This window comes from Haliaeetus albicilla, chromosome 2, assembly GCF_947461875.1.
Source record: "Haliaeetus albicilla chromosome 2, bHalAlb1.1, whole genome shotgun sequence".
Taxonomy (NCBI): domain Eukaryota; kingdom Metazoa; phylum Chordata; class Aves; order Accipitriformes; family Accipitridae; genus Haliaeetus; species Haliaeetus albicilla.
The window spans coordinates 34,643,207-34,669,856 of NC_091484.1; the positions used below are offsets into that span (position 1 = coordinate 34,643,207).

General features: G+C 38.5%; 1 long non-coding RNA gene across 1 annotated transcript; it reads right to left on the minus strand.

Annotated features, from left to right (window-relative positions):
• Positions 1 to 1,237: 1,237 nt before the first annotated feature.
• Positions 1,238 to 26,636, minus strand: LOC138681997 (uncharacterized). The gene is made up of 3 exons (XR_011322225.1): positions 11,953 to 26,636; positions 5,083 to 5,219; positions 1,238 to 1,353 (listed from the first exon to the last, which is right to left on the minus strand). It is a non-coding gene; the product is annotated as an uncharacterized lncRNA (long non-coding RNA).
• Positions 26,637 to 26,650: the final 14 nt, after the last annotated feature.

Here is a 26,650-nt window from a genome sequence, read left to right on the forward strand (position 1 = left end):
GTATTAAAGCGCTCACCTTTGCTAAGAGGTATCTTTGTAGGCTGGGCAGCCGTGTATTGTTCTGACTCTTGGGTAGGGACTGTGGATGAGTCTAGAGTCCACCTTCTCTCCTGAACCCCCCTTATTATATACAATGGGAGGTGGGATGAGGTTAGGAGAAGGGGCCCCAGGGGTGTCCCGTCTTGGGCACCGTAAGGCTCCCTGTGTTTCTGTCCCTTGGATTCAAGCTCCTGAGACACAGGGACAGTTACCTTTCATTGCCATTCTGTGAATGTGGGCTTTCATCGTCGTGCTCTCTGTGTCACAGTGGGGATCCTGTAAGATGCTGCTTCCATAATTTTGTCATCTGTTAATACGGGAACACTTTCTTGTATTACTTCTCCAGATGCGGTTCTCCAAGACTTCCCCCCTTCCTCATTTATTCCTGTTAAACATCAACTTGTTTTTCCACTTTTGACAGTAAGTGTGGATACACCTGCTTCTGATTAACAGATTCTGCATTACATGATTTTGACCTTGTTGCCAGGTGGACAGCATGTGTCAGGAAAGACCAGATCTGAGGACAAAATTTGTCCTGGGGGAAGTCAATGGCAAAAGTGATTTAGCGGAAGCAGGGTTTCTTCTTATTAGTCTTGTGGCAGGCCTCCAGCTAAGATCTTTTCCCTAACTTCACTTCCAGGCACCTCAGAGAGGTAACGTTTGTAAGTGTCGTGGTTTAACCCCAGCCAGCAACTAAGCACCACGTAACCACTCACTCACTCCCCCCCATCCACTGGGATGGGGGAGAAAATCGGAAAAGAAGTAAAACTCGTGGGTTGAGATAAGAACGGTTTAATAGAACAGAAAAGAAGAAACTAATAATGATAATGATAACACTAATAAAATGACAACAGTAGTAATAAAAGGATTGGAATGTACAAATGATGCGCAGGGCAATTGCTCACCACCCGCCGACCGACACCCAGCCAGTCCCCGAGCGGCGATTCCCTGCCCCCCCTTCCCAGTTCCTAAACTAGATGGGACGTCACATGGTATGGAATACACTGTTGGCCAGTTTGGGTCAGGTGCCCTGGCTGGGCATGAGAAGCTGAAAAATCCTTGACTATAGTCTAAACACTACTGAGCAACAACTGCAAACATCAGTGTTATCAACATTCTTCACATACTGAACTCAAAAATAGCACTGTACCAGCTACTAGGAAGACAGTTAACTCTATCCCAGCTGAAACCAGGACAGTAAGGAAAGGTGATACTTTATTTAACAGAGGGATACAGTTGGAAAGAAAGAAACGCAGTTTAGACACACCAGCTCTGAACACCTTTAAACCATCACAGCTTTTAATGAGCCAGGCCCTGTAAAATGAAAGATTCTGAAAACATTATTTAAGGAATTTCAAGAGCAGGATGATTCTTTTTATTTTGTAATTGAAATTCTGAATATTCCAGATTATGTTTAATGACTCTATTAATCACCGCTTCTCCAATTCCTCTTCACTAAACTCTGATCTTCAGACTTTCTTTTAGACATACATGTATGAGAGAATCCTGCAATCCTTATTCATAAGTGTCTTATTCCAAGTCTCTGAAGTTGTTGTATCTTCTTTTGTAAGAAAGAGCTGCTGGCCCAGATCATTAGGTTCTATCTGTATTATAGAATATCTGCCAATAAAGTTGTAACAGCAAGTCCCCCTAATGTGTATATATTTACCAATGTAATTATTTGTTTATGCTGGCATTTTATTTATATGTGTATTTATATACACATACATATATATGTGTAAAAACCATAACTGGTTTTGCTGTTTTGGTAAGCAATAGAACCTATAAAAACAAAAGCACTGTACAACTAGTGTAACTGCATATCTCTCAGACTTTTATCAAAACAAGAAAGTCACCAAAAATCCACCCTGAGTGACGGAGCAAGAATATCTAATGTGGACCTGATGTGAATGTACGTCTCCCTCTCTCACAGGCTTGGTACGGTGCTTATCGCCAGTATCTAAGCAGTAGTCTGCTTGTTCCAGAGCATGCTGCATCGAGATGGGCACCACAATGAATTTACTATTCCCTACTGTACCTTTTCTTTAACAATCTTGTCAAAGCTCATTCAGCTTCAAGTATGGCCGCCCTGGTATCCAGCTTCTCATCTCTTCTACATCATGACATCTAGAGGACAGTCGTGAGAGTTTGCTTTATCCATCTGTGGTGGTGCATTTCTTTCCCCCTCTCCAGGCTGATTTATGAACTCAGGAAGGCTCACTAGGCCTTAGCATAAGTGTAATAAGTTGGGCAGTTAAGCAACCCTTGACTGTGCCAGGAACTCTTACACAGATAAGACAGGGAGTTATGCTGTGCGTCTCAAGGACTCCTGCTGTCCGGCAGAGGCAAGGGGGCGGGAGTAGAGATAGCCAGTTCTCTCTTATAACAACCTTGAGACATTACAATTCTCCCCTGACACTCTTGGAGCATCCCGTACCTATGTTTTAAGTTATTCTCAGACAGTCTTGGAATTTTCCAGTGCAGCTGGGATTCTAGCAATTTGTTGATGATGAAAGTCAATCATCTCCCAAACCTATAAACAGCGGTACTAAGTGAGGCCCTTTGAGCTATCCTGGACCGCAGCAGGCTGTGACCAGCATCTCCTTCTGAGTGGGATGCCTCTGCACAAATCACAAGAAATTAATTCTTTGTAACATTCCCTTTTACCCTATTACATTTTCAGTCCCTTATACATAAGTTTAGTTTGATTCTAACTTAATTTTCCTGTGTGCATTTCATCCATGTACTAAGTAACAGAGTGAACCTTGCCATCGAATTCTGTGAAGTCGTGCTTTTATACAAGTGTCTATTAAATCATTTTTCTATTACTAATACAATTGGAGGTGATTCTTTAAGTGATCTGACCTTCCCTCCCTCCTTTAAATCCCCCCCCGCAACACCATCATGCTATGGTTTTACTGCAGGGCTTGTTTACCTGAGGGATACTTAGAGCAATCTTTGGTATATCTTTCAGCATCATTTTGCCATGTTTGTGGCTTGCGCTTCCAAAATATTTTTTTTTTCCGTTTCTAAGGAACAGACAAAGCAATTTTTGTCAGCTGACCTTTTTTTTTTTTCAGTATACATGATTTTAAAAAGGAACTTAACACAAATAAAATCGTGTTTCCCTCTCCACCCTTCTTATTAATAATCAAATCTTAGTTGCTTATGTGTGTGGAGGGTACTGAAGGAAGGGAAGAGACACCTGCCCTTTATCACAGTTCAAGCATACAGTCATGCAATTGAAAATATTGTGATAGCATCACTACCTTCCTGTCAGGACAGGGGAGAGAGGTTCTTGACTGCATGTATGTATAATTTGCATTCTGCCTGAGGTATAATAGATCTTGCCAAGTGAGCAGATCACAGAAAGTGTCTCTGGTCTTAGTGAAGCAGGTGTGCCATCTGCTGTGGAAGATACGGAATAAAATCAAATACCATTTGAGAGAATAAAAATAGTGTGTGGAAAAAACCACTTCTAAAATATTACCTCTCCTGGAGTTTTGGTTTTTCACGAAAGAAATGACCACAACTCAGGCTTCTAGCCCAAAACTCAGTTTGAAAAAACAAACACGGTACACAGATGGGCAGATTTTTCTAGGTTTGTTTTGCCCATTTCTAGGCTAAATCAAAAGAAGCCAAAAGGAGCCAACAGCAATTTGTCATGTGCGGGGGGCAGGGAAGTTTCAGGAGGAATAAAGTGTATCTGCTCACAGAGAGAGAGTAGTCCCAGCATCTCTTTCCTCCCTGGTACAGTACCTTCCTCCAGTAGACTAGATCAAGCAGAAGTAGGCCAGGGTTTCCTCTCTGATTTTGGCCTCACACAGCAAATTTTTCAAGGCTCTGTTTTAAGTTCTTGCAGACTCAAAACCAGCAAGACAGCAATCTCCTACCCAACTTTGCAGCAGTAGGTGTAGGTAACCTCTCCACTGATCATACAAGCAAGACCTGGCTAGTAAAGGAGAAAATCAGGATTTGCGACACCCCCAATCACTGCCAGAATATGGAAGAGGGAAAGTGTATGGCCAGCTCCAAAGGCAACTGTGAAGGTTACAATTCTTCTGCCAGATACAACAGTATGGAAATCTCGGCAGCACTTTGTTAGCCTAGTAAATTCCAAAATACAAATGATTTAATGTAAGAAATACTTTCTCTGCTATTAATAGGGCTTCCTATCCTTTGCCACTCTAAAGTTTAAAAGCTTTTAAGCCCTAGGTGGCACTATACAATAAAGTGAGGCGTGTTGAGGTACTATTTTCCCCCTACAGATGGAGTTCTTATTTAAAATGTAAACTAGCATGAATTTGAGTATGTTGAATGCAGCTATTAGTCTCAGCTTGGTAATCCTCTTTTTCTGGGTCTGTCTCTCAAAGTGAATAAAATGTACTGCTGTGAATCTCATTTAAATACAGTATTTTTGCTTTCAGAGTGCTGTGGAACATATTTTCCTGGAAAATTATGGTACATCACAATCTATGACAGTTTTTGTTCTGTCTGTGAGCAGTGAATAAACCAGCATAGGCTGTGTTTACTTTAGCAATTCACTTGGAGCAGCAGGAGTAGATTGACAGCTGTAAACAGCTGGTGCTGAGGTTCCTCACATCTCCAGTATATTCTCACACAGATGTTTTGCATCGGGTGGGAACTGGCCCAGCACCACACATCTCCATTACGCATTTTGAAACTCCCTGAAGTAAAGCTATCTCACAAAACTTCCTCAACCAGGGGACTTCTAGGAAGCAGCAAGTTCCCCTTCACCTGTCTCATGCAGATGTTTCACACCAGCCTCCACTGCCTACATAAAAACTTCACAGGCGGAAGGAAGCCCTCTAATTTTTCTCACTCCTGCAGTTTCTGAGTGACACTATTTTACTTGTTTCAAATCCTGCTCTTCACATGCATTACTTGGTGCTGCAGGGGAGTAACACTAGCCTTCACCCTGCAACCACAGTAGCAGTGCCAGGAAAATACCTTAAGGAAGGCCTTCTTACACCTTGCTTTCACAGACAAAAATAGGCAGAATATCTTTCTGACAGTGCTTACCACTGTGACAGCTTTGCTCACAGTCAAATAGAGACGCTGAGCCTGGGAGACAAGCTTAGGCAGACAGGAGCTCATCAGCATTGGGATGTGGAAAGAGAGCAAGCGAGTGCAAAACTTCTGAGAGCAGGGGGGTACCACTGAGAAACATAGAGAACAAAGGAGCATAAGGGATTTTGAGGAATGATGCCACAATATTCTCAATAAATTTCTATGATTCCCCTTTTGAAAAGAGGTGCTCATATTTTCCTTACATTATAGTACCTGATAAATAACTCCTTCATGGCCTCACTTACCTCCCCCTTCTCTCCTTCTAGACCTGCTCTGATTTGCTTGATATACAGTATTGTTATGTATTTTCCCTCCATTTGGCTCTCATAATAGCACTGTTACATTTTTCTGTTAATGGGTTTAAGTCCAGGGATCACCCCAATTGTGCCATGCAAGGCTTTCCTAGGATAAGAAACAAAAAATGGTTTTATATCATCTTTGTAATTTTTCCCTTATAGTGTTATCCAGAAGAAATTTGCACACCCAATTACAATTACTCTGGAAATCAAGGTGGTTGTGGAAGGAAAACTATACATATATCACCATATATTTTGTGTTGTTTACTTTCCTGTAGAGAAGGCTAGCCTAAAGCTTATGGAACTTTGGTTTCCACTTAAACACTCAAATTGACAGAAAAGCCTTTATTTCAACAGAAGGATACTAAGGCCCAGTCCTTAATTTGCGGAGGGGCAAAATTTCCAGTGTTACACAGTTAAGAGCAAAAAGATCAGGTCTCTAAAACATTCTGTGATTACATCAGTGCCTTTTAGCACAAGCAGGAATTGATTTATTCATAACAGTAGGATGTCTGCATGACATATGTGTTTATGTCCAACATGTCAAGCACTACTTTATGCCCTTCTACATTGCAGAGCGCTTTGACCCTTTCTGAGATGCAGAAATAGAAAGCGAATGTACCTGTGTTGAATCAAAGGCTTTGAGTAAACGTTGGTTATTTCAGCCCAGTCTTAAGAATTCTTCTTGTGCCGGCCTAAGCTGATACATACACTTTGTAGGGAAGTCTAACGCTTGATGTCTTTGGTATTGCAACAGTTAGGAAGCTGGAGTTTATTGAGAAATTATGTCTCCAGGCAGTAATAATCTATAGACCAGAAAAGTAAATTCTTACTAATTACTTGTTTATGGTAGTTATTATTCTCAGCGCTTCTCCTGACATTCAGAAAGATGGTTTCTCTCTTGAGAAGGATAAAGCAATTCTTTTTTCACTAAAGATACAAGTGAAGTATTTCACTGATAAAGCCTATACGAGATGTTGCAAAAGCCAAAGAATGTGTTCAGTAGTTTTTCTACCTTCACACAGTGCAGTAGAATCTTTGTGTATGTTCTCATTATGCTTCCTTTTTTTTAAAGTTATTACAGGCATTTAAGTAAGTTTAAAGTATTTTTTCCTCCAAAACTTCTAGGAACTTAAGAACATAAGATTGAGTGTATTTTATATGTCACACAATTTGCTGAAAGATGCTAAGACTATTCTGACGGAGTTGGTTTTTTAAGAGATAGGAGGTTTGTTTATCTATTATTTGCCTAAAATAGTAGGCCTCTGTAAAACTTGCATCTAAATGCTTTCATACTGCACATCTGAAGATTGTATGAAGATATCCAATTTTTTTGTTTGTTTGTTGTGAAAACCAACAGGAAATACCCTGTTGGCAGCTACCATTGTTCTCTGTGTGAGACTGTAAGGTTCTGACTCAAGTGGTCTCCAGTTCAAGTTGAAACCTCAGTATTTAATGATACATGATTAATTACAAAGGTATTCTCTTTTTTTGAGGCATTAAATTTTAACTTGCTGTATTACATACCAGCAATAAAATATTGTATATGATCCTAGATGAATCCAGGACAAAAATCCCAATCCATAAAATGTTCTCTTTACTTATAAAGATCAATGTAGATTTTATTTTGTTTCAATAGTTCACGTTGACACTTCAAGTTCCAAATGTATTTGACTGCAATAGTAATCTCTGAAAGCTATTTTAGCTTCTTTCTATCAGTCCTTTCTGCCTAATCTAAATCAGTTGTAAATGCATGTGGCTTCAAAGGAAAGAGAAAAAAAGCATAATGAAAATAGTCACATGTTGCAAAATGTTAAAAAGATGGAAAGATATTTAAAGAACAAAACATGTCTCAGGAGCTAGAGAATCACTGTGGACTGACATATGGTAATCATATGTCAGCATATGCCTGTGCTGCATCTACAGCATATATCCATTTGCTAAATTCTATTTGTGTCCAAAATTGTAACAAGATCAAGTTTCAATGCAGTTAGAAAAAGGTAGAAGCATGATGATATGTTTAATTTTTAGTTTTCTGTAGAAGCAATCTTGCACATTATTCATTCTTTCCTTGCTCCTTTCCCTGACCTCAGAGACCATCCTGACAGTTAAAATAAACTTACCCATCTCACCCCCTGTTAAATTCTCAGTGTCAGGGAAGATGGGACCAACACTAAGATTAACTAGAAAACAGGCACTACAGACTTTCTGAAGTTTTTACTTTTTTTGGCCTCTATGCAAGAACAAAACTGCATGCAATCTCTTCAAGTTGCAGGGAAAGGGGAAACAGTTTCAGCTCTCTACTCTGAATCTAATAATTTAATAACTGAACCACTGAGTCATTGTGTGTATTTGTTTCTGATTTCTAGACCAGAAATCCCATTCCAAACATGAGAAATCTCCCTTTGGAAAATTTTGCTGAACTTAATATAATTTTGGTTTCAATGAAATAGAAAAATTAGAAAAGTGCTGGGAAATTTCCAACACTAGTCAGCTGCAAACTAGCTGCGAGATATGAGCTAACCCCGATTCTCATGTTGTTTCCCCCAAAAATATTCCTACCTCCATCCCAAAGTTGAAGATAGCTGTTTGTTCCAGTTTCAAGGCCCGTATTAGAGCTGATAAACTATGTGTTTGACTATTCTGGCAACTAGAAAAGTAGGTTATTATGAGCTGCAAAAAACATCAACAATTAACAGTAATAATAGTGAATATTGTGTAATACCTGATGGGTCTAAAATTTCTTCCATTACTCAAGTGTAAATGGAAAGTGAGCATTTTACTTGAGGGTACTGCATGATTGTGAAATAGGTTTGAGTGAGAAGAGAGATAAAGCTGTAGAACTTCCAAGTGTAATACAGTATTGTTTGAGTTACACAGATAAAGTAAATGGAGTATGTATTTCCCTTCTATGCAGAAACATGCAGTGAAGAACTTATATTTCTAGTCAGAAGGTCAGGGAATGGATTCTCCTCTCAAGATAAATCCAAAATAATTTTGCCAAAGGAGCATCACTAGATTGACACTGCTATACTTGAGATGAGAAATTCACCCACATTTTTGAGTCCCAAGCATGAATGAATGCAGCAGACCAGTGAAGCAATCATTTAGGCATTTGGTTTCATTAAATGGGACATAGGATAACTACATGTGTCAAGAGCTAGAAAAAGGAAAGTTACTTTTAACATACATAGGTCCTGGGATTAGACAATCACCAGGATTTCTGCCCAAGGATTGTCATACTGAAATGTGTTGAAGGTTATTGTCAAAACCAAACATGGAGGTGGTGGTTGAGGAGAGGCTGTGTGATGTTAACTGCGGTTTCTGCTTCACTGCATTACCTTGTAATGACATTAGCACCTATTTTACATTCTATGAGGGGAATGCTTTCCTCCTCCTCCCTGCCACTTAGAAACAGTGAAGAGATGAGATCTGACACTTGAAAATGCTGTAATGCTCTGACCTTGTCAGGGTATAAGATGGTCTTAGTAGATGCAGAAAATTCAGCTGCCTGGAGTATTTTTGCTTTGTCCAGCTGGTGTCCTACCATCTCCAGTACGATCTAAAATACAAAGCTGCCTCCAGACAGCATTGCTTTGTTATTCACTTGACTTTACTAGCCTTGTCAGAGTTAATTGGATTTGTGACATGGTCAGATGTTTCTTTCTTGATTCTGTTGTCCCTTGCCTTACAGGACACATATGCCAGGGGAAATTACAGTACATCTAGCAAATACTAAAAATATGAAGACGTACATGGACATGCTATCAAAATTTACAGGAACTAAATTTTAAGTAGATGTGTGCTTAAAATATATTTTTTTAATTCTAATATATGCCAATATTGTCACTTAGTTCCTAATTTATCAAGATAATTAAGGCACTTACAAATCTTTTTATTTAAATATATCCATAGCTCTCTAGACAGTCTAATATCACACTTATTAGTTTGGTCAGGCATAAATGCCCAACTAAATCTTACTGCAGATGAATGCTGTTTTGGGGAAGAAAGCACATAAATCACAGAAATATGAGGTTACACTTGTGGTAGAATTTCTTAGTTTATTAAATATTAGAAAAATCTATACTGTTTATTAAAGCAGTAATTACAGCCATAGTTTTATTATACTTTCCTTTGTGTAATAATGTTTATGTTTTGTATACGAGATGACAGTCTCAGGCTATAAAACAGCTCTTGTGCAATTCACTTTCTAAATATTTGCTACTATTACTACTGTAATATTATGCTGTAAACATTTTTAAATACAATGAAAAACAAGTATCAAAAACTGTGACAAACATTAAGTGATTCAAATCAAAAGCCACAAAAGAAGAGGACTTAATTTACATCTACTGTAAAAATCACGAGTTTGGGAGCAGATTCACTAGAAAGGATTTATTCTGAAATGCAGTCTATCTAATTACAGAAGTTTTGGTTAGACAAGAGGCCCATACATTGCCTTTGATAATAGATACACACACACATGCTTACGCCCAGAGTGCACACACACACTTACACCCAGAGCATACCACTATGGAAGTCACAGTGGATAGTCTTTTCTTTGGGCTTGGAACAAGAGTAAATCAACCATGGGTTTGGGTACAAAGAACATATAGAAATAGCTGAACATTCATTCGTATGTCAGCATGAGTGTTGTGGTTTAACCCCAGCCAGCAACTAAGCACCACGCAGCCGCGCACTCACTCCCCCCCATCCAGTGGGATGGGGGAGAAAATCAGGAAAAGAAGCAAAACCCATGGCTGAGACAAGAACGGTTTAATAAAACAGAAAAGAAGAAACTAATAATGATAATGATAACACTAATAAAATGACAACAGTAGTAATAAAAGGATTGAAATGTACAAATGATGCGCAGGGCAATTGCTCACCACCCGCCGACCGACACCCAGCCAGTCCCCGAGCGGCGAGTCCCTCCCTCCCCCCCTTCCCAGTTCCTAAACTAGATGGGACGTCACATGGTATGGAATACACTGTTGGCCAGTTTGGGTCAGGTGCCCTGGCTGGGCATGAGAAGCTGAAAAATCCTTGACTATAGTCTAAACACTACTGAGCAACAACTGCAAACATCAGTGTTATCAACATTCTTCACATACTGAACTCAAAACATAGCACCGTACCAGCTACTAGGAAGACAGTTAACTCTATCCCAGCTGAAACCAGGACAATGAGCTAAATTTCATAGATTTTATATGATATTAAGAGCAACAAGAGAGGGAGAGAGAGACAGATTGACAAAGCAGTTAAGTATTGGCCTAACTTTAAGTTTATATCTAAATCCTCATGAAGTCAACAGCTATGCAGTTGGAGCTATGTCAGTATGCAGCTGAAGATATGACCATCATAGTCTGTTGTTTTATACAAGCGTGTTATCAAGTTTGTAAGCAGTAATGGAGTTAGGCAACTACTTTTAATCTGTAAATGTGAAAAACATGCTAGCAAAATTTTTATATTGACTGGTGCAAAAGAATAATAAAATCAAAGAGAAACTACTTGTCATCAATTTCAACAAGAAACAGTGTGTATGATTTATCTCTATTTCATTCTAATTTCATTATTAGCACAGCTCCAATGCTTTCAGTACACATAGAGCTGGAGTAGCACAGAGGCTAATCAATTGAGCTTGGTTTCATTTTGGACAGCTAATTGGAAGCATCTGCTAAATGCACAACAAGGCCAACTTTCTCCACCCTTGGGGATACAATATATATTGTATTAGCTGAGAAACAGGAAAGGAGTATTTATTTTATTTTTTTAATTATAGTGCATCCATCCTTCACACTGATTTTGATGAGCCATTGGTCCAGTCAAAGAAGGCAATGTTTGGTTCTTCAGTTCTTGCACTGCTAGATAACACTGTATAAGCAAAAACATTATCCACCTAGATTCTGAAACCATTATTCTACCTGACTAGGAACTTCAGGAATGAACTTACCAACTTTAGTGGGTCAAGGTATGTAGTAAAGTTACTAAGTAAACTTGCTGAAAAAGTTACAAAGCTGGAGAAAATCTATCAGAATGTCATCTTTATAGTACCATTGTTTCTGTTTGACAAATTAAAAATAAGAAGCATTAATTATCTTATGCTCTAGTGTATTTTGTTAATTAAAAATTCTTCATTAAATTTCCTTGAGGGTAATTAGTAAAAAAAATTATCATCTCCAGGCAACAGTCTATAAAATATTTGGTGTATGACAGTTGCTTCATTACATTAACATGTCTCTTTTAATATCATTTAACTTCAGTAAAATAGAGATTTATTTACTTATATGGCACATAGTAGCAATCTACAAGCAATGGCTGGAGCAGAAAAAGTTGTTCTTCTCCAACCATGCCTACTACTGTGGAATTGATTTATTTTTGGAGCAGAGGTCTGTTAAGAAAGGTAAGTTTTCTAACAAGCTATTTAAAATGCAGTGAACTATTAAAGAATAATCAGAAGAAGAAAGCAGAATTGCTTTGTGTGCTTTTATTTTATTAACCTGTTTGAGTAATGGTTAGCACTTACTTTTATACAAACATGAAGAGCTACAATCTCCAAAACTTCACTAGCATTGCTCTGTGCTATTAAATTTTACTGTTCTCAACACTAAAAAGATAGGAAAAAAACTGTTAAGGTCAACAACAATTTACGCATCAACACAAAGCTTATCAGCTTTTACTTATTATTACAGTCCTTCCACAATACATTATTAATACCAAGGATATATTAACTACCATGAATATCTGAGTAAAAAATTGCATGTTAGTCCACAAGATATTTCTGAGGTCTGGTTGAATCTAAAATAAGATTGGATATTTGTAGGAGAAACAAGAATGTCTGTTAAGATAAAAAGAAAACCGAAAACCCCAACAAAACCTAACCTCTGTCAGAAGCCAAATTTCAGCTTAAAAAGCAACATTCCTCTAGACATGCTGTTGCATTTTGCGTCATTTCTACCTGAACCGTGGAAGCAGGACCACTACAAAGTAATGTGTTAAATGCACACATCCATCTTTTCAGATACAAGGTCTTCCTTAGTGACAGGAATAGGATGTCCACTTACGAAACAATTTCTTAGAAAACTACTAAAAGCTGGCACAAGATAAAACATCTCCAGACCTGAAAGTTTCTTAGCCTACCTCCCAGCCTGCTGGGAGGCTGTCTGCGCAGCATATCTCCCCACGATGATGGAGTCCCTTTGGGTGGTACCTCAGAGGAAGTCCATCTGGCCACCCGCTCTGGAGCCTGTGGCCCTGGAAGTGCTGCCATCCTTGACGCAGAGGCAGCTGCAGCTTTTGGAAGGCTGGGCAACCTGCCAAGTGGATGGGTAGATGAGCTGGCAGGGAACCAGCAAGTTTCTGGCAAAAATCTGATAAGCTTGGGTTCCACAAGTTTTCTTATTTAAAACATAAGAATGCTTGCTTCTGTTCATACCAAAGTACTGGATAGTTTATATTAGAAAGTGCATTTTGTAAAAGTCCATTTCCTCCCTCCAAAATACACACTGAGTAAAATTTAACCTGACAGTTTTTCATCAAGTTCAGATAAAAACACACACTAAGCAATATATGCCTAATTAGAAAAATTAGCATTGAAGTAAGTAGAATCATATAATCTACCTGCTAAGTCATGTCATCGATTGCCTGCACAGTGCCATACAGTGCATTGTAGAAATTCTGCAACCAGTTCCAAGAGACATTGCTGAAATATCACTAGCAATGTGTCTGCTTAACCATGGCACTTCCTCAGGTAGGCATGGGCAGACATTGACTATAAAAATGGTTTAAAACTTTATCACTGTTCCAAGTTTTTGTTGGCTTCCCTTAGCTAGAACTAGTAAAAAGGATAATGTGATCTCCTGATTTCGCTCAGTATGAAATTGCCACAGCACAAACTTTAATCAATCTCCAAAAGTATTTCAGACATCAAGTAGCACATATTTATGTTAATGGAGTTATAGTGCTTATTGCATCCAAGCTAGAACCTTCAGCTTGGATTGTGCAGAGTTTGCTTATTTATTTAGAAAACCAGAAAAATCTACAGCCCTTCCATTGCCAACAGTATAATAATTAAGTAATTAAGTAACAACTACTTAGCTCTTGGAGTAGCTAAACTCTAAAGAACTTTAGCAGCCTTTCTTTGTAAAACATTATTTTGGGACTGAAGGTTGAATCCATGCTGATGAATCCAATTTTCCTTCTGCACTTGTGTCAATGCTTTACACTCTGACCAGGTGGCTGGCAAGCCATGACCCAAGTACATATTGCTTTACAGCCAGGAGTTCCTTATAAGGAATGCTGACAGCGTTGACCCCTGTGAGTATCTACATCTCACTGCATTTGGTTTTCAATATTCCTCCTTCATCAACTCAGAACAAATGCAGGATTCATGCACCCATCTAAGTATTATTTAGCCTGAGGCCTATCACTTGGGAGCAAAGTAGCTTTATGCCATGTTATGTTCCTTCAGCTCTTAAAACTGCTAGAACCAATTTCGGCTGTTATGTACACTCTAAGTTCTGCTTTTTTGCAGAAACCTAAAGAATCTGTTAGGGAAGGTAGGAATCACTGTAGCAAAGGATGATCCACATCAGGTATTCTGTCCATTGCCAACAAGAAAATACAGGCATGTATGACACCCTTTTGCAACCTGGAATTTCTGTTGTACCGGTACAAGTCTTCAGAAAGAAAATATCTGGCAAAACACAATGAAAAGTGAAAAGGCTTGTCTCAAAGTTTCCATTTTATATATTCCACAACTTAACTTCTTTGACAAGGAAGGTGGGGGCCAACTCTTCTTTCCTGATAGCCAGCAGGAATAACAGAGCATAGAGGTAGTCAGTACACATTTTAATTTCTCATGCATTCTCTGGAGCACCAAAAGAAACTGTGCGTTCCTGTAAGGCTTCCACTATAGTGAATCTCATCTGTTTGTCTCCCTTCCTAATATCTAGCAGCATCCAGCATACACACTCATACTGTATTAGAATATAACAATAATTCTGTAAATGTGGAAAATATCCACATTTTCTGAAGTGAATCACTGCAGCTCGCAAAAGCCATACCATACATAAAGGACTGCACTGCAGGAGCTGGTCAGACCACTTTGTGTAAGTCATGGCCTTTTCTACAGAGAAGGATACCTTTATTTCATGCATTGGTATTAAGCTGAATTTCTTCTTGCACCTTATATGTCCTTGGTCACTGGCATTTTTCATGAGACAAAGTAAATGCCAATTCTCTATGGGCTGTAAGGGAAAACAGCTGCTAGTTATAATGGGGGTTTCAAGAGCACTTGGTCAACCTGAATCTTCATAGAAGGCTTAAGTACCTCCAGACTGTATTACATCTGTCAGAGCAGCAGCAAATACAACATAAAATGTAGAGTAGGTCCAATTTTTAGTGTGTCAGTAGAATCAGCCTGCAGTTATTTTTAACTGCCTTGGAAAGCTTAGCAGGCAGATACAGTTAATCCTTTAAAGGATTTGCAGGTATTCATAGCTTAATAAGTAAGCATACTGGATTAAACCAATAGAAGATTGTAGACAGACAAAGACAACCTTTACATGCTAACATTCAAAAAATAAAAAGAACAGTTTCTTTTATATACTTTTTCCTGACAATCACTCTCAATTGTCAGTATGTGCCAGAATCCCATACTCTGATGAAATAAAAATGTTAATTAGAGCCATCAAACTCAACATGTGATAATTAAATCATCAAATAGCAGCGAATTTCTGTTGTCTTGTTTTCCCATTATCCTACAAATTCTTTGAAAAGCAGAACTACATGGTGAAAATGAATTAAAAATGCATCTACTTATGCAATAAATAAATAATGGAACTAAAGTGGTAAAAATTCGGTTTAGGAAGAAGAAAAAAAAGGATGAGTGATTTTTATACGTCAGATTTTGTACTGCTTGTATTCTTTTCTTCATAAAGAAATATTCACACTGAGAAACTATCAGGATTCACTGACATAGGCTCAACTGAGAGATCTGGGCCCTTCAATATATTCATAAATGATGTGGAAATGTACACTCATAATAAGACAAATTAAAAAAATCAGATGACACAAAACTATTAGGCTGAGGAAATCTAAAGCTGGCTATGAAAAGCTTCAGAGGATGGCTCAATACTGAATGGGTGACAAAATGCCAGAGGCTATTCGATGTCAGTAAGTGTAATGCACATCAAGAGAGGAAGGGAAAATACATATATACATGGGGTGTTAGTCAGTATCACCAGGAAAGCTCAAAACATCTGGTGCTTAAAGAAGCAAACAGAAACTTAGGAATTATTTAAAAACTAACAGAGAACAAACACAAAAAGTCTGCCCTGTATGCTTTCATGCCACAGACATATTATGAATACTATATGCAGTCATTCCATTATCAAAAAGGTTATGGTAGAATTGGAAAAGTATCTGAAGAAGGATATCGTAGAAGTGTTTAAGTCATTAATTTTATGAAAAAGGTGAGCTGGGAAAAGTTATTCACTAGTATTCATAATATAAATATTGGAAGGCATGCACATTTTTTGGTAATAATAAACTAAACTCATTTTCATTAGATATTGCAAGGCCCAAACTATATATGGATCAAAAAAATCATGACTTCATGAATTCAGCAGTTCTATTCAGTAGGTCAGCAGTAACTATTAAACAAAAGAGTCTCCTAGCCACTGAAGGGTAGAAAGAGCATGATGGAAAAATCACAGTAAGCATGACTGCCTCCGTATAGTTTTTCCATAAGTATCTTCTTACTACGACAGGATACTAGGTTAGGTGGACTTCTCATCTGGCTGAATTCAGCAGTTCTCAAGTCCTCATGACTAGAATGACTGAAATCACGATGTAAAATATTGCATATTTTTACAAGAAATTTGACCAGGACCTGCCTGGTTCTATCACTGTTATTTAAAAAGAATCAAGATTAAACAAAATTGTTTCGTTAACCATAGAACTGAAGAAGCCTAATTACCTAAACATTTTTAAGGTTATATACTCTGACTACCAGAGAACCCATTCCTTTCACCCCTCAACTCTGTTAACTGAAATATATATATACAATAGTTGAAATATATGTACAAAGATAAGAGCAGATATTACGCCACACAGTTATAATTAGGACCCTGCTCTTCCCAGCTTATTCAATAGTGGAATTTTTTTGTTGACTCTGCCACTTGAACAGAATTGTGAGACATAGCATAGGACTAGAAGGCAACTCTTACACTTGCAGTTGTAACACTTAATCCCTTTCAGAAACTGACCAAATCCCCTTTTATAACTACTTGATCAGCTGGCAGCCCCAAAGTGCCTCTGCCCTGGCAGAAAATTCTTTTTGATTTTTAGACTCAATGTATTCCTAGTCAGTCAATGACTTATGCTCTTCTACTTAAACAGAGCTTTACCTCTCTGGTGGTATATTCAAAGAAAGAAATTGTATCTTCTGTTAATACTCATTTTGCCTCGCTAATCAAGTCAAGCTCTTTTACAGCACATCTATCTTACAACATGGTATGCAACGCGAAGAGGTTCAAGCCAAGTGGGACACCATGCCAGTCAGTGCAGCACAGTGCAGACACTCTTTACCCGCATGCCCCTGATTCTAAGAGCTGTACAGAAATGTTAGCACATTCCTTTCAAGCCAATGTGCCATGTCACCAAGACAGCCAGTCTTCCTGACCATGTATTCAATGCCAAACTAATGTGGTTGTACTGATTCACTTCCAGAAATAGTTTAGTGGTGGTTAGATCAATTATTTCTATACCATACTTCACTGTGTAGTGTAATTAGGCTTCTTAATCTCACACTGTACACTTCTAATCCCATAGATCACCATACTCTTCCTCCTCACTGACTCTGTACTGATTTGCCTTTCTGGAACACAGAATTTCCGTGGAACAGACTCTAATTTCTTCCATACATATCAAAGCCTATGATAATCTTTGACATGCAAACTGAAAAGATTTTCAGAGTTTGCACCGACAGCTTTGCTGGAATGCTTAGCCTTACGAGTCACTACAATGAATCTAAAGTTTAGTGACAACTCTATTATGAGCATGACATCAATTCTTATCATTTTGGAAGAAACATCTCCTTAATATAGTAGTGGCAGATAACTGGTATCATCACCAGGTTCCTAAGAGAAGGGAAAAAATGCAGTTAAAACAGTAAGAAATTGACAGAACACTTGACAATGGTTCTGCACCTTTTTTTGCTTTTTTAAAAACAGTCTATCTCAATTTCTCACATATTCCAATCTTTCCCCTATACAAGCCAATTTGCTTAGCTAGCCTGGACATCTTTCATTCTTCATGGTTTCTCTGGCTCTGTTCCACACTGCAGATTTGTTACTGCGAGTCAGTCTTACTTGCAGACACTGCACAGAGAATGCAGTTTCAGTAAGTCTACCACTTACCTGACTGAATGCTTCACTGTCATATTAGTTAGCACTTCTTTTGAATTGAGGAAGGGCAGGGGTCTACGAGTGGGAATGAGAGCAATATCTTGGACAGTGGACTCTATCCTGGCACAAGCATGAAACAAAGACTGGCACAAAGATCAACATAAATCTTAAAAAAGGATTTGAAGGCAGAAAAGGGCTCCAAAACACAGGGATGTAGGAAGAGCTTTATCACAAAGCAAAGAAAACATGAGAAGCTCCAGGACCCTAATGGCCCAGAGTGACTTGGTGGATGAGAGGATGAGGGGCATTCATGTTTTATAGATGAATTAGAAATGGTGAGAGGAAAAGGGCTGTGAAAGACACAGTGGATTAGGAGAAAGGACATATTGAAAAACATTTTTAAAAAATCTCAATTTTTAAAATGTGTGGCCTTCTGCACAAATTTAAATTTAGTTATTGAATATAACAACATAACAATAACAGCTGTATATACATATTTTTTTCTTATGAAAGCAAGGCAAAATATTACTAAAGTCGAATATGCAGACTATATGTATTTACCACAACATGAAACCACAAAATGTTTATTTTAAAGTAATTGATAATGGTTACAACTTGCAGGCTTTAACATATATTTTGGAAATCTATAAAACATATCTGAAATCAGACTATGTAATTAGAGAACGAGCTGTATTTGCTTAGTAGAGGAAGCAGGGCAGTGGTACTTCCTCATTCCCCTTCTGCCATCATGGTAGATGTCCTATTGGCACTGCACCTGGTTTCTGTGTTCCTCACATGTTGAAGCAATGAATGAATAAGAGGAAACAGCCTGCAGAAAGTCTCTGTGCTTGACTATCCTTTCCACACTCATTTTGTATTGCTGCAATAGCTCTGGCTTAAGCGAGGTTTCACTTGATTTAGTTCAAGTCAAGAGAAGAATCAGCCCCGCGATGTACCTCATCACCACTGAATCCCTATACCTATGCAACAAACCCTTAATGTTCCTGACTAGCATTTTGAACGTCTGTCCAAAGGCAAAACAAAGCAATCAGAGATTTCAGATGCAATCTGAATGTAATATGATATGAACCAGACAAATTCTTCAACTGAAGTGCCACTGTTAATCTTCTTCCAAAACACAGAACATTGCATTAATAAACATCGATACTCATTTCAAAGTCTTCAGAATACCTAGCTAAAATACTTTTACTCTATTGCTACAGTCAAGGGTGAGCAAGTTTCCTCCATAAATCATCACCTCAAAGACAGATGCCAAATTGGCAGTTTGCAAAGAATTTGGAGAAAAAAATTCAACCAAACCCAGCAACCCCCACTGAGAAACGGAATGCTGGACAACTATCAATAAACACTTTTTTGACAAAAAAATCTGAATTTCTTGTAAAATATGCCATGTTGAATAAAACAAGAATCTTTCCTTTTTCTCTGATACTTCTACTTACTCAGGTATTCTTGCGGTGAATCAGTTTCATAGCACAGTACTTCCCTGAAGTAAGATTTAGTCCTTTTTCTTTACACTAGCAAGATTCTTACCAAAGTAATGAGAAATTGTTATTATTAGCCATGAGGTGCAAGATTTATTCTTTTATTGTGAATAAATAAATCTATAAAATATTCTGGGGTTTTTTAATTATTATTTTATTTTTATATAAAAGCCTGAATCACATATTTTTAAATGCGGATAAAATTAACATTATTTTAAAAGACCAGTTAATCCTCAGCTACATCCATAGACCTGCTCCCACCATATAGGGATTAAGAATTAAACAGAGGCCTTTCACTTGAGCGTAGCTTCACTGAGCGAAGGGCAGGCACAAGAACCTGGGAGGGTGCTGTGAAAGGGACAAGAGCAGAGCATCTGTTCCTGCGTAGATTTTTCTGTCCTCCCACACATTAAACAGAGAGAAGCATATGAAGTGTGTACAGTGTTTATTTTTAGCCAGTCAGGCAAAGGGCCATGTCCCATTACCCCATTTATCTCAAGGACAGCTACAAATGCCTGGTGCTGAGATCTGATTTTCTCCACTCATGACTTGATTCTGCCCCCTGTCCCTTACTTTTTAGATGTTGTCTTATATGTTAAAAATGTGTCTGGACAATACATCTTCTTGGCACTCTGGATGCAGTTCTGCTAATTGTTTTTGTGCATAACATCTCTTAATACAACGTAAGGACAGATTTCTTCAGGACTTAAATAAAAGCCAAAATCCCCCAAAACAACCAGACCTCCTTCCACTCTAAAGAACCTTTATAATTCTGTTTACTGGACATATTATTTCTTTAAGGTTTGCTTTCAAGTGAGAACTCTTACTGCCAGTATCTCCCTTCTCATCATATCAATAACTTTTTTTAAAAAAAACAACTATCCTAAGACACTGTGAGGCTATTCTAAGGCAATTCTTCATATTGCCAATTTTTGTTTATTTTCTATTTAGGCTACATTTTACTATCAATTCACAGAGAGTAGAGTACAGGTTATTCTTACATTCATAACTTGATCATACCAACCAAAGTCATCCATGTATGCAGTTCTGCGGATGAGGATGATTTTAACAGGCAGTTTTACTGAAAAGGACATCATCCTTATCAGAGATATTATTCACAATTCACAGATATAAAAATATGGAAAAGAATATCTTCCTCCAACATATGAAACAACATATCACTTAGTTAAAATAGCAATTTCTAACCCAGTAGTTTAAGGAAGTATATATATATATATATTTATTTCTGAACTCTGTAGATCTTCAGTGACTAGACTTTTAAAGGGAAAAATGGAAGGAATGACAGTGGTTTGTGTAAATAAATAAAACAAATTCCAAAGTTTTTGCTTTTTAGCATATAGCAGACTAAAAATAGAGATGTCTTTTGGCAAGTAACAAAACCTGTAACAAAACTTCTAACAAAACAAGTAACCTCTCCTCTGCAGAGGCAGGATAAAATGGGAGTAGGTCTCAAGATCATTAAGCCACTCAGATGATAAAAACCTAAACCCAATATATTTAATACAATACTCACATAACTAGACTATTTCTTTCCAAGCTAAGCACCCTAGAATGCTTACTTAGGTGGCAGCTAAAAATACTCAGTGTCTTCAAAGGAGGACTCCAAATTTTTAAACAGTAGCCCCTTTTAGGGTTTTTATAAATAGTTTTGGAAATATCACCCAAGGACTGGGCCAGAGGGAAACGACCAATTAGAAACCAAGTGCTGTAGATAAGAGATTCTCAGACCACACAACAGAGCAGCTAGGTGACAGTTTGGCAACCCCTGCTTAGAAGAGCACATTTACATAAATTATTGCAAGGTGGCCTGAGTACAGGTTTACACTTTTTTAGCTACTCTGCAGTAATTGTCTCTAAGAACACTCTTATTTTGCAGTAAATGGAAGATATCTTACCTTATTCCTACTGAAGACAGAGCAACTACAAATTTCTTCACAGATACCTTCAGACAACATCCATGAAATAGCTACCACACTACAAACACACATCCTTCCTTTTTTTATGGTAACCTGTCCAAGTAGCCATGCCATTTGACAACCAAAAAGCAAGAATAAAGCAAACCAGCTACTCAAGAAGCAGTCACTCAGCTCCCTGAGGTAAAGAACTGACTAAAGGAGCAGAATTGTAAATAATGCACAAGGAAATGCCTGCTGCTGACTGTCTCTACAGTAATTGGAGAAATTATTCATTTGTGTACATTTTTTCTGAACAACCAGTATTGCATCAAAAAAAAAGTAACTAAGACATATCTCTGAAGAAATGATGCTGCTCAGGCCAAAGGAACAATCATAGTTATATTGTGTGGCCCTGAAAGAGCTGAATGTGCCTTGAGAGGGAATATACCTGGTCTCCTGATGGAAAGTCAGGGCATGCAGCTCTTGGCTGATCAGATCCTGCATAGTTACCTTCTATAAATGCACAGCAAGTGTATATTTTTAATCATCAGCCAGACATGTAAAACATATTTTAAATACCATTGATTCCAAGCAATTTTAAGGGTGTCCTTAAAGATATGTTTAAGGTGCTCTGCTGCATCTGCTGCAGAATGGTAACAAATTTAGATTAAAGAAATAAATCATTGTCTCTGTGAAATGAAACAGTCTTTGTCTCCTTTGCAGCAGGCCATAGTACTCTGCTTCATAAAATTAGTTAGCCCTGCACATTCTTGAAAATTTACAGTGCAGTATGTAGAAAATAAATTTAGAAGTAAGCACTACATTGCTGGATGGGCTGCAGAGCTTATATTACCAACCAGCAAAAAACATCATTGGATGAATAACAAGACTTATACTTGGTCAAGCGAAAACCAGAAATGTGATACACAAAACTGGTCATAATCTAATATTTCTTATGGATTCATCCCATTAAGTCTCCTGAGATGTGCTTGTTATTCCTAAGTATTATGCATATAGTTTATGTTAACAAATTTCAGCATACAGATTGAAATATTAATTCTGTGTTGATGTTATCCATTTGCAATTTGTGCTATTGTCAACTATTCAGCTAAGTCATACAGTATTTTTTCATTTCCTGACAGAATAACTTAAGCATTGTAAACAAGAAAATAATCAATAATTCACTTTCAGGATTAAGTTTCAGATGACTAGCTGTTAATACTACAAAAAAGGCAGTTTCAAAAATCATTACCACCTTCATGAATGCTTTCTGAATATTAAATGCACACAAATTCAGATCAACAAATAATGGCAAATCACACGTGTCTTCCTCTTTTTAAGGTTTAGGTTTGTGCTGTTTACTAAACTACAGCCAAAGGCAACAAAACATCTTGTTGGAAATTCTATGTATTCTGCTTCTTCATTGCTGCCTTTTCAAAGAGATGCTTTCTCCACAGTGAACTACTAGTATGTATTGAGCACTGTGACCTTTATGATTTTGGTTTCAACAACAAGGTCAACATTGCTAAGAAGCCAGTTTTGCCTTAGAGGCAAAATCTCTCTAACAACCCAAAATGGATCTTTTAAATGTAATTGAACTATAACAATTCATTTTCATAGGCTTATGAAAAAAATGCCTTCTAAATTTGCAACCAATTTTATAGTATTTGGCCACTGACAATACATGCAGACAGAGAAGCTGGCCGATTACTTTTTGGATTTCATACAATGCCAACTCAGACAAAAGTTTTTATGTGAAGAGAGACAGCCAACAAGGACCCCTATGTTAAGAACAAGCAGAGGGGTACAGAATAATCAAAGCACATCAGAAACTGAATAGGTACAGAATATGAGAGAAACCAAGACTCCATTCCTGCGATCGCTAACCAGCGGTGCGCAGGAGGTGTCTTTCCCTGTTGGTGCCTCCTTGGTCAGCATGGCATAGCTAGCTCACAGCTACACAACTGACTCCCTCTCAGGGTCTGCACCTTGGCATCGCCCCAGGGCAGCTCACAGAGAGATGCAGAGCATGCCTCTATTAGGAAATGACGTTAATTTGCCAATGAGATGTTGTCATAGTTTGCCCTTACGTATTCATGTAGTTAAGCCACTGGCAATGCTTTTTCAAGTTAAAACTGTTGCTAACAATCAAAAGCTGAAACAATGTTATTTCTCATTGCAGCTGATGGACCTGATTCTTCATTATCTTTGTATATCTTGTACAGTCATACCTACCTCTGCAAGTGTAACAGTGATTGGGTATAAGATACTGTCAAATCAGAATGGTTTAAATCTTACAATTTGATAGTCAGGGAAAACCTTATATTCACAACTTATGTGCCTGGATAAATAGCTACAGGTTCAGTGAGGTAGGAGAAAATGAGGCTTTTATGTTTGCCGTGCATCATTAACATCAGTTTCTCTTCACAGTTACCTTTCGGAAAATGCTGGATGGAATGGTTGTTCCCACACATTCACAAGATAATTTTGCCAGACAGAAACTTATTTTACAGTGGAGGAAAGGAAATAATGTCTTATTGATTCCCCCCCTCCCCACTTTCCTACGGTTGCTCCATCTTCATCACAGGCTTTTCCTAAATTTCCTCTTGCTATCATGCTGCACAGCTAACTTTATGAATTATTTAATTGAGAAGCTGTATCAGCATACTGCACAGTTGATGAAGACTTGATTCTCTCAACATTTTTGTTTCCATCTTGATTTTTTTTTTAACCTAATCTGAGAGTCTGATGACCAAGCATTTCCATTTTCACCTTCTCTGCAGCTCCCGAGAGACAAATAAAATGGAGAGGAGGCAGAATAGGAGGGAGGCATTGCTTCTGGTAAAGGTAGCAAATATACCACACAACCATCATTAGAACTGTCAGGTCTGAAAATCTGGTAAGTGAATCCTCAGAGAATTTTGATTGTACACATCTCTTTCAAAGGCACACAGCAAAATCCTCCATTACAAGAGGATGAGACAGTGAAAGCCACCTTAAAAAGACTCCAGAGTGAATGGATGTCAGGGGAAGAAGGAGGGAAGAAAGAAAAGAGGTGGTGTCTCTTTCACTGCAAATAATCTTTGGTAGATTTACAATCACGAGAATTTTTTTTTTTCCAGCTAGCAACATTAGCCTCTATAAAAGCAGAAGAGCAGGAAAATTGCACTGTCTTTTCTCAACATCAATATGTTCCCTACTCAGCACAAAGCAATATGCTCTTACCATAATTCTTCCATGTAGCCTTTTATTTTCTACTACTTTCTCATATTTAAATATTACTCCCTGTCATACACATTCTGGTTTCAAAAAAGTCCTAGGGGAATATCATTTACACATCTCAGTTTAATATAGTTCACATGCAAATTATACAATATGGAACATCATTTAAAATAATACGATATAGAGCACCATTTAAAATAACGAGCAACATGAAGTAGCTTAAAACTCTCATTATTTTCAGTGCCTTTGTGAGTGAGGTGTTATAAGCTAATTCATTGAATTTTACAGATTTTCCACATTTTAGTAAAGCTTTGTAAAAATCTCAAGACCATACACCCAGATAAATAGCAATCTATTTGTCAAATTGTGTTAAAACCAACGTTATCCCTTTTGATTGAAGCTGCTGAAGTTGAAGACTCTTGGAAATTGTTTCAGTTAGGAAACATATTATAGAATCTCTTGGGGGTTTTTGTCGGTTTTTTCCTTTCTCTTAGAACTGCAACTTGACCTGCAGCTGAGCTGACCTAACTGCTAACTGTCACTGAAAGGGCATGCCCATCCCACTGCTTTCCAAATTCAAACTCCTTCTTCCTTCTGCTCTTCCCTCTCTCCTCACTCTCTGGTCAGTTCTGTTCCCCACTCTTTGTTCTGGCTCTGCCACTCATCAAAACTTTTCCACAAGCTGATTCAACTCACTAAATTGGAAGAGTTCTTCTGCCATTCTCGTAATCAATTTTCTGCTATTTTAGTGATTTAAATCAGTTGACCCAACAGTGATGAAAACCAGAAATAAAAGAGATATGAAAGGAATTCATAGCAGACCACAAAGAGGCCTTGTAGGGTCATGTAGCAAGTGTTTTTTCTTGGTGGCTTTTCAGCAGCATTTCTCTATTTAGCGGTCACTGTTTACTGGATGACACATCTCCACCAAAACTTTGCCAGTTTTCTGCGTCTGCATTCTGTCCACAACAAACTACTTCTGACCAATAACTGTGCACCTATTATGACAAGTACATGTAATTCAGTATATAGTTGCCATCATTTCACCTATTTTATACCTAAAGGACCTTACTGAAATTTACTTTCATGAATGGTGACCTACAAGTTCCAACACGTGATCTCTACCAAACCAATACATGAAAGGAATGTCCATAGTTTGGGTTGCAAAGCAACAAAATGCCACTCAGAGAACCACATGGATTAAAAAAAAAAGGGATAATTTTCTTCCCGTTTTAAAATAGTACTTAAAAAGTAGTCTTTTCTCAGAAAAATAAAAGTTAAACACAGCAGCAAGAAAAAACTTAAGGTCAAACTGTTGGCATACGTAAGTTGCTCATGCAGCCACTACTCTTCTGTATATCCAGAGGCTCTGGGAACATGCATCCTTGGTTGGAAAGAGAGGTACGCAGGGAAACATCCCGTGTTAGGTTTTCCCTGAAGCAAAGGGACAAAACTCACCTGTCAAAATTTACAGAATTTAAAGCCCTTCACGTGTTACCCTAGCAAACATGTTACCTCTGTAAATTGAGGTTAAAGAGTTGACACGCTTGCTTGCTTGCTTCTTCTGGGACTTTTAGCAAGAGTCGAGTTGTGAAAATGATAGTGATTTGACCCATCTTTTACCAACTCTAAGGCAATACTTGTGAGAGAAGAACAAGGAACAGGTAGGCCTCCTGGAGAAGGTAAGACCACCCTGTCCTCCCCAAAAGGCATACCTTATCCCCTAGCCGCACTTACTTTTCTTGGATGCAAGGTGCTTCCTTCATGGCTGGGGCTGCCTAGGGAGCAAACGGCACTCTGCACACAGCAGCAGCAGCAGCTCCCGGCCCCACAGCAACACCTCACAGCAGTAACCGGCCCAAAGGCAGACGACGGCCGTGTCACCTCACTTCACCAGAGCGGCCTTGCCTGCGGGGCTGCGACCTGCACTGGAGACAGTCCCAACGAAGGCGCTCCCTCCCCCCCCCCCGCCTCACGGCCTCCCTCTCCCCTCCCGGGGCGGCTGACCTGAGAGGACGGCGGGAGCCCCGGCACCCCCGGGCCCTCGCTGTGGGGAGGGGGCGGCAGGCGCGACGCCCTCAGGAGGAGCGGCCGAGGGGGAAACGCTCGCGCGCGGGACCCCAGCGGCTGCCTCCGCGCGCCCCCGCCCCGGGCCCCGCCCCCCCGACCTCCCA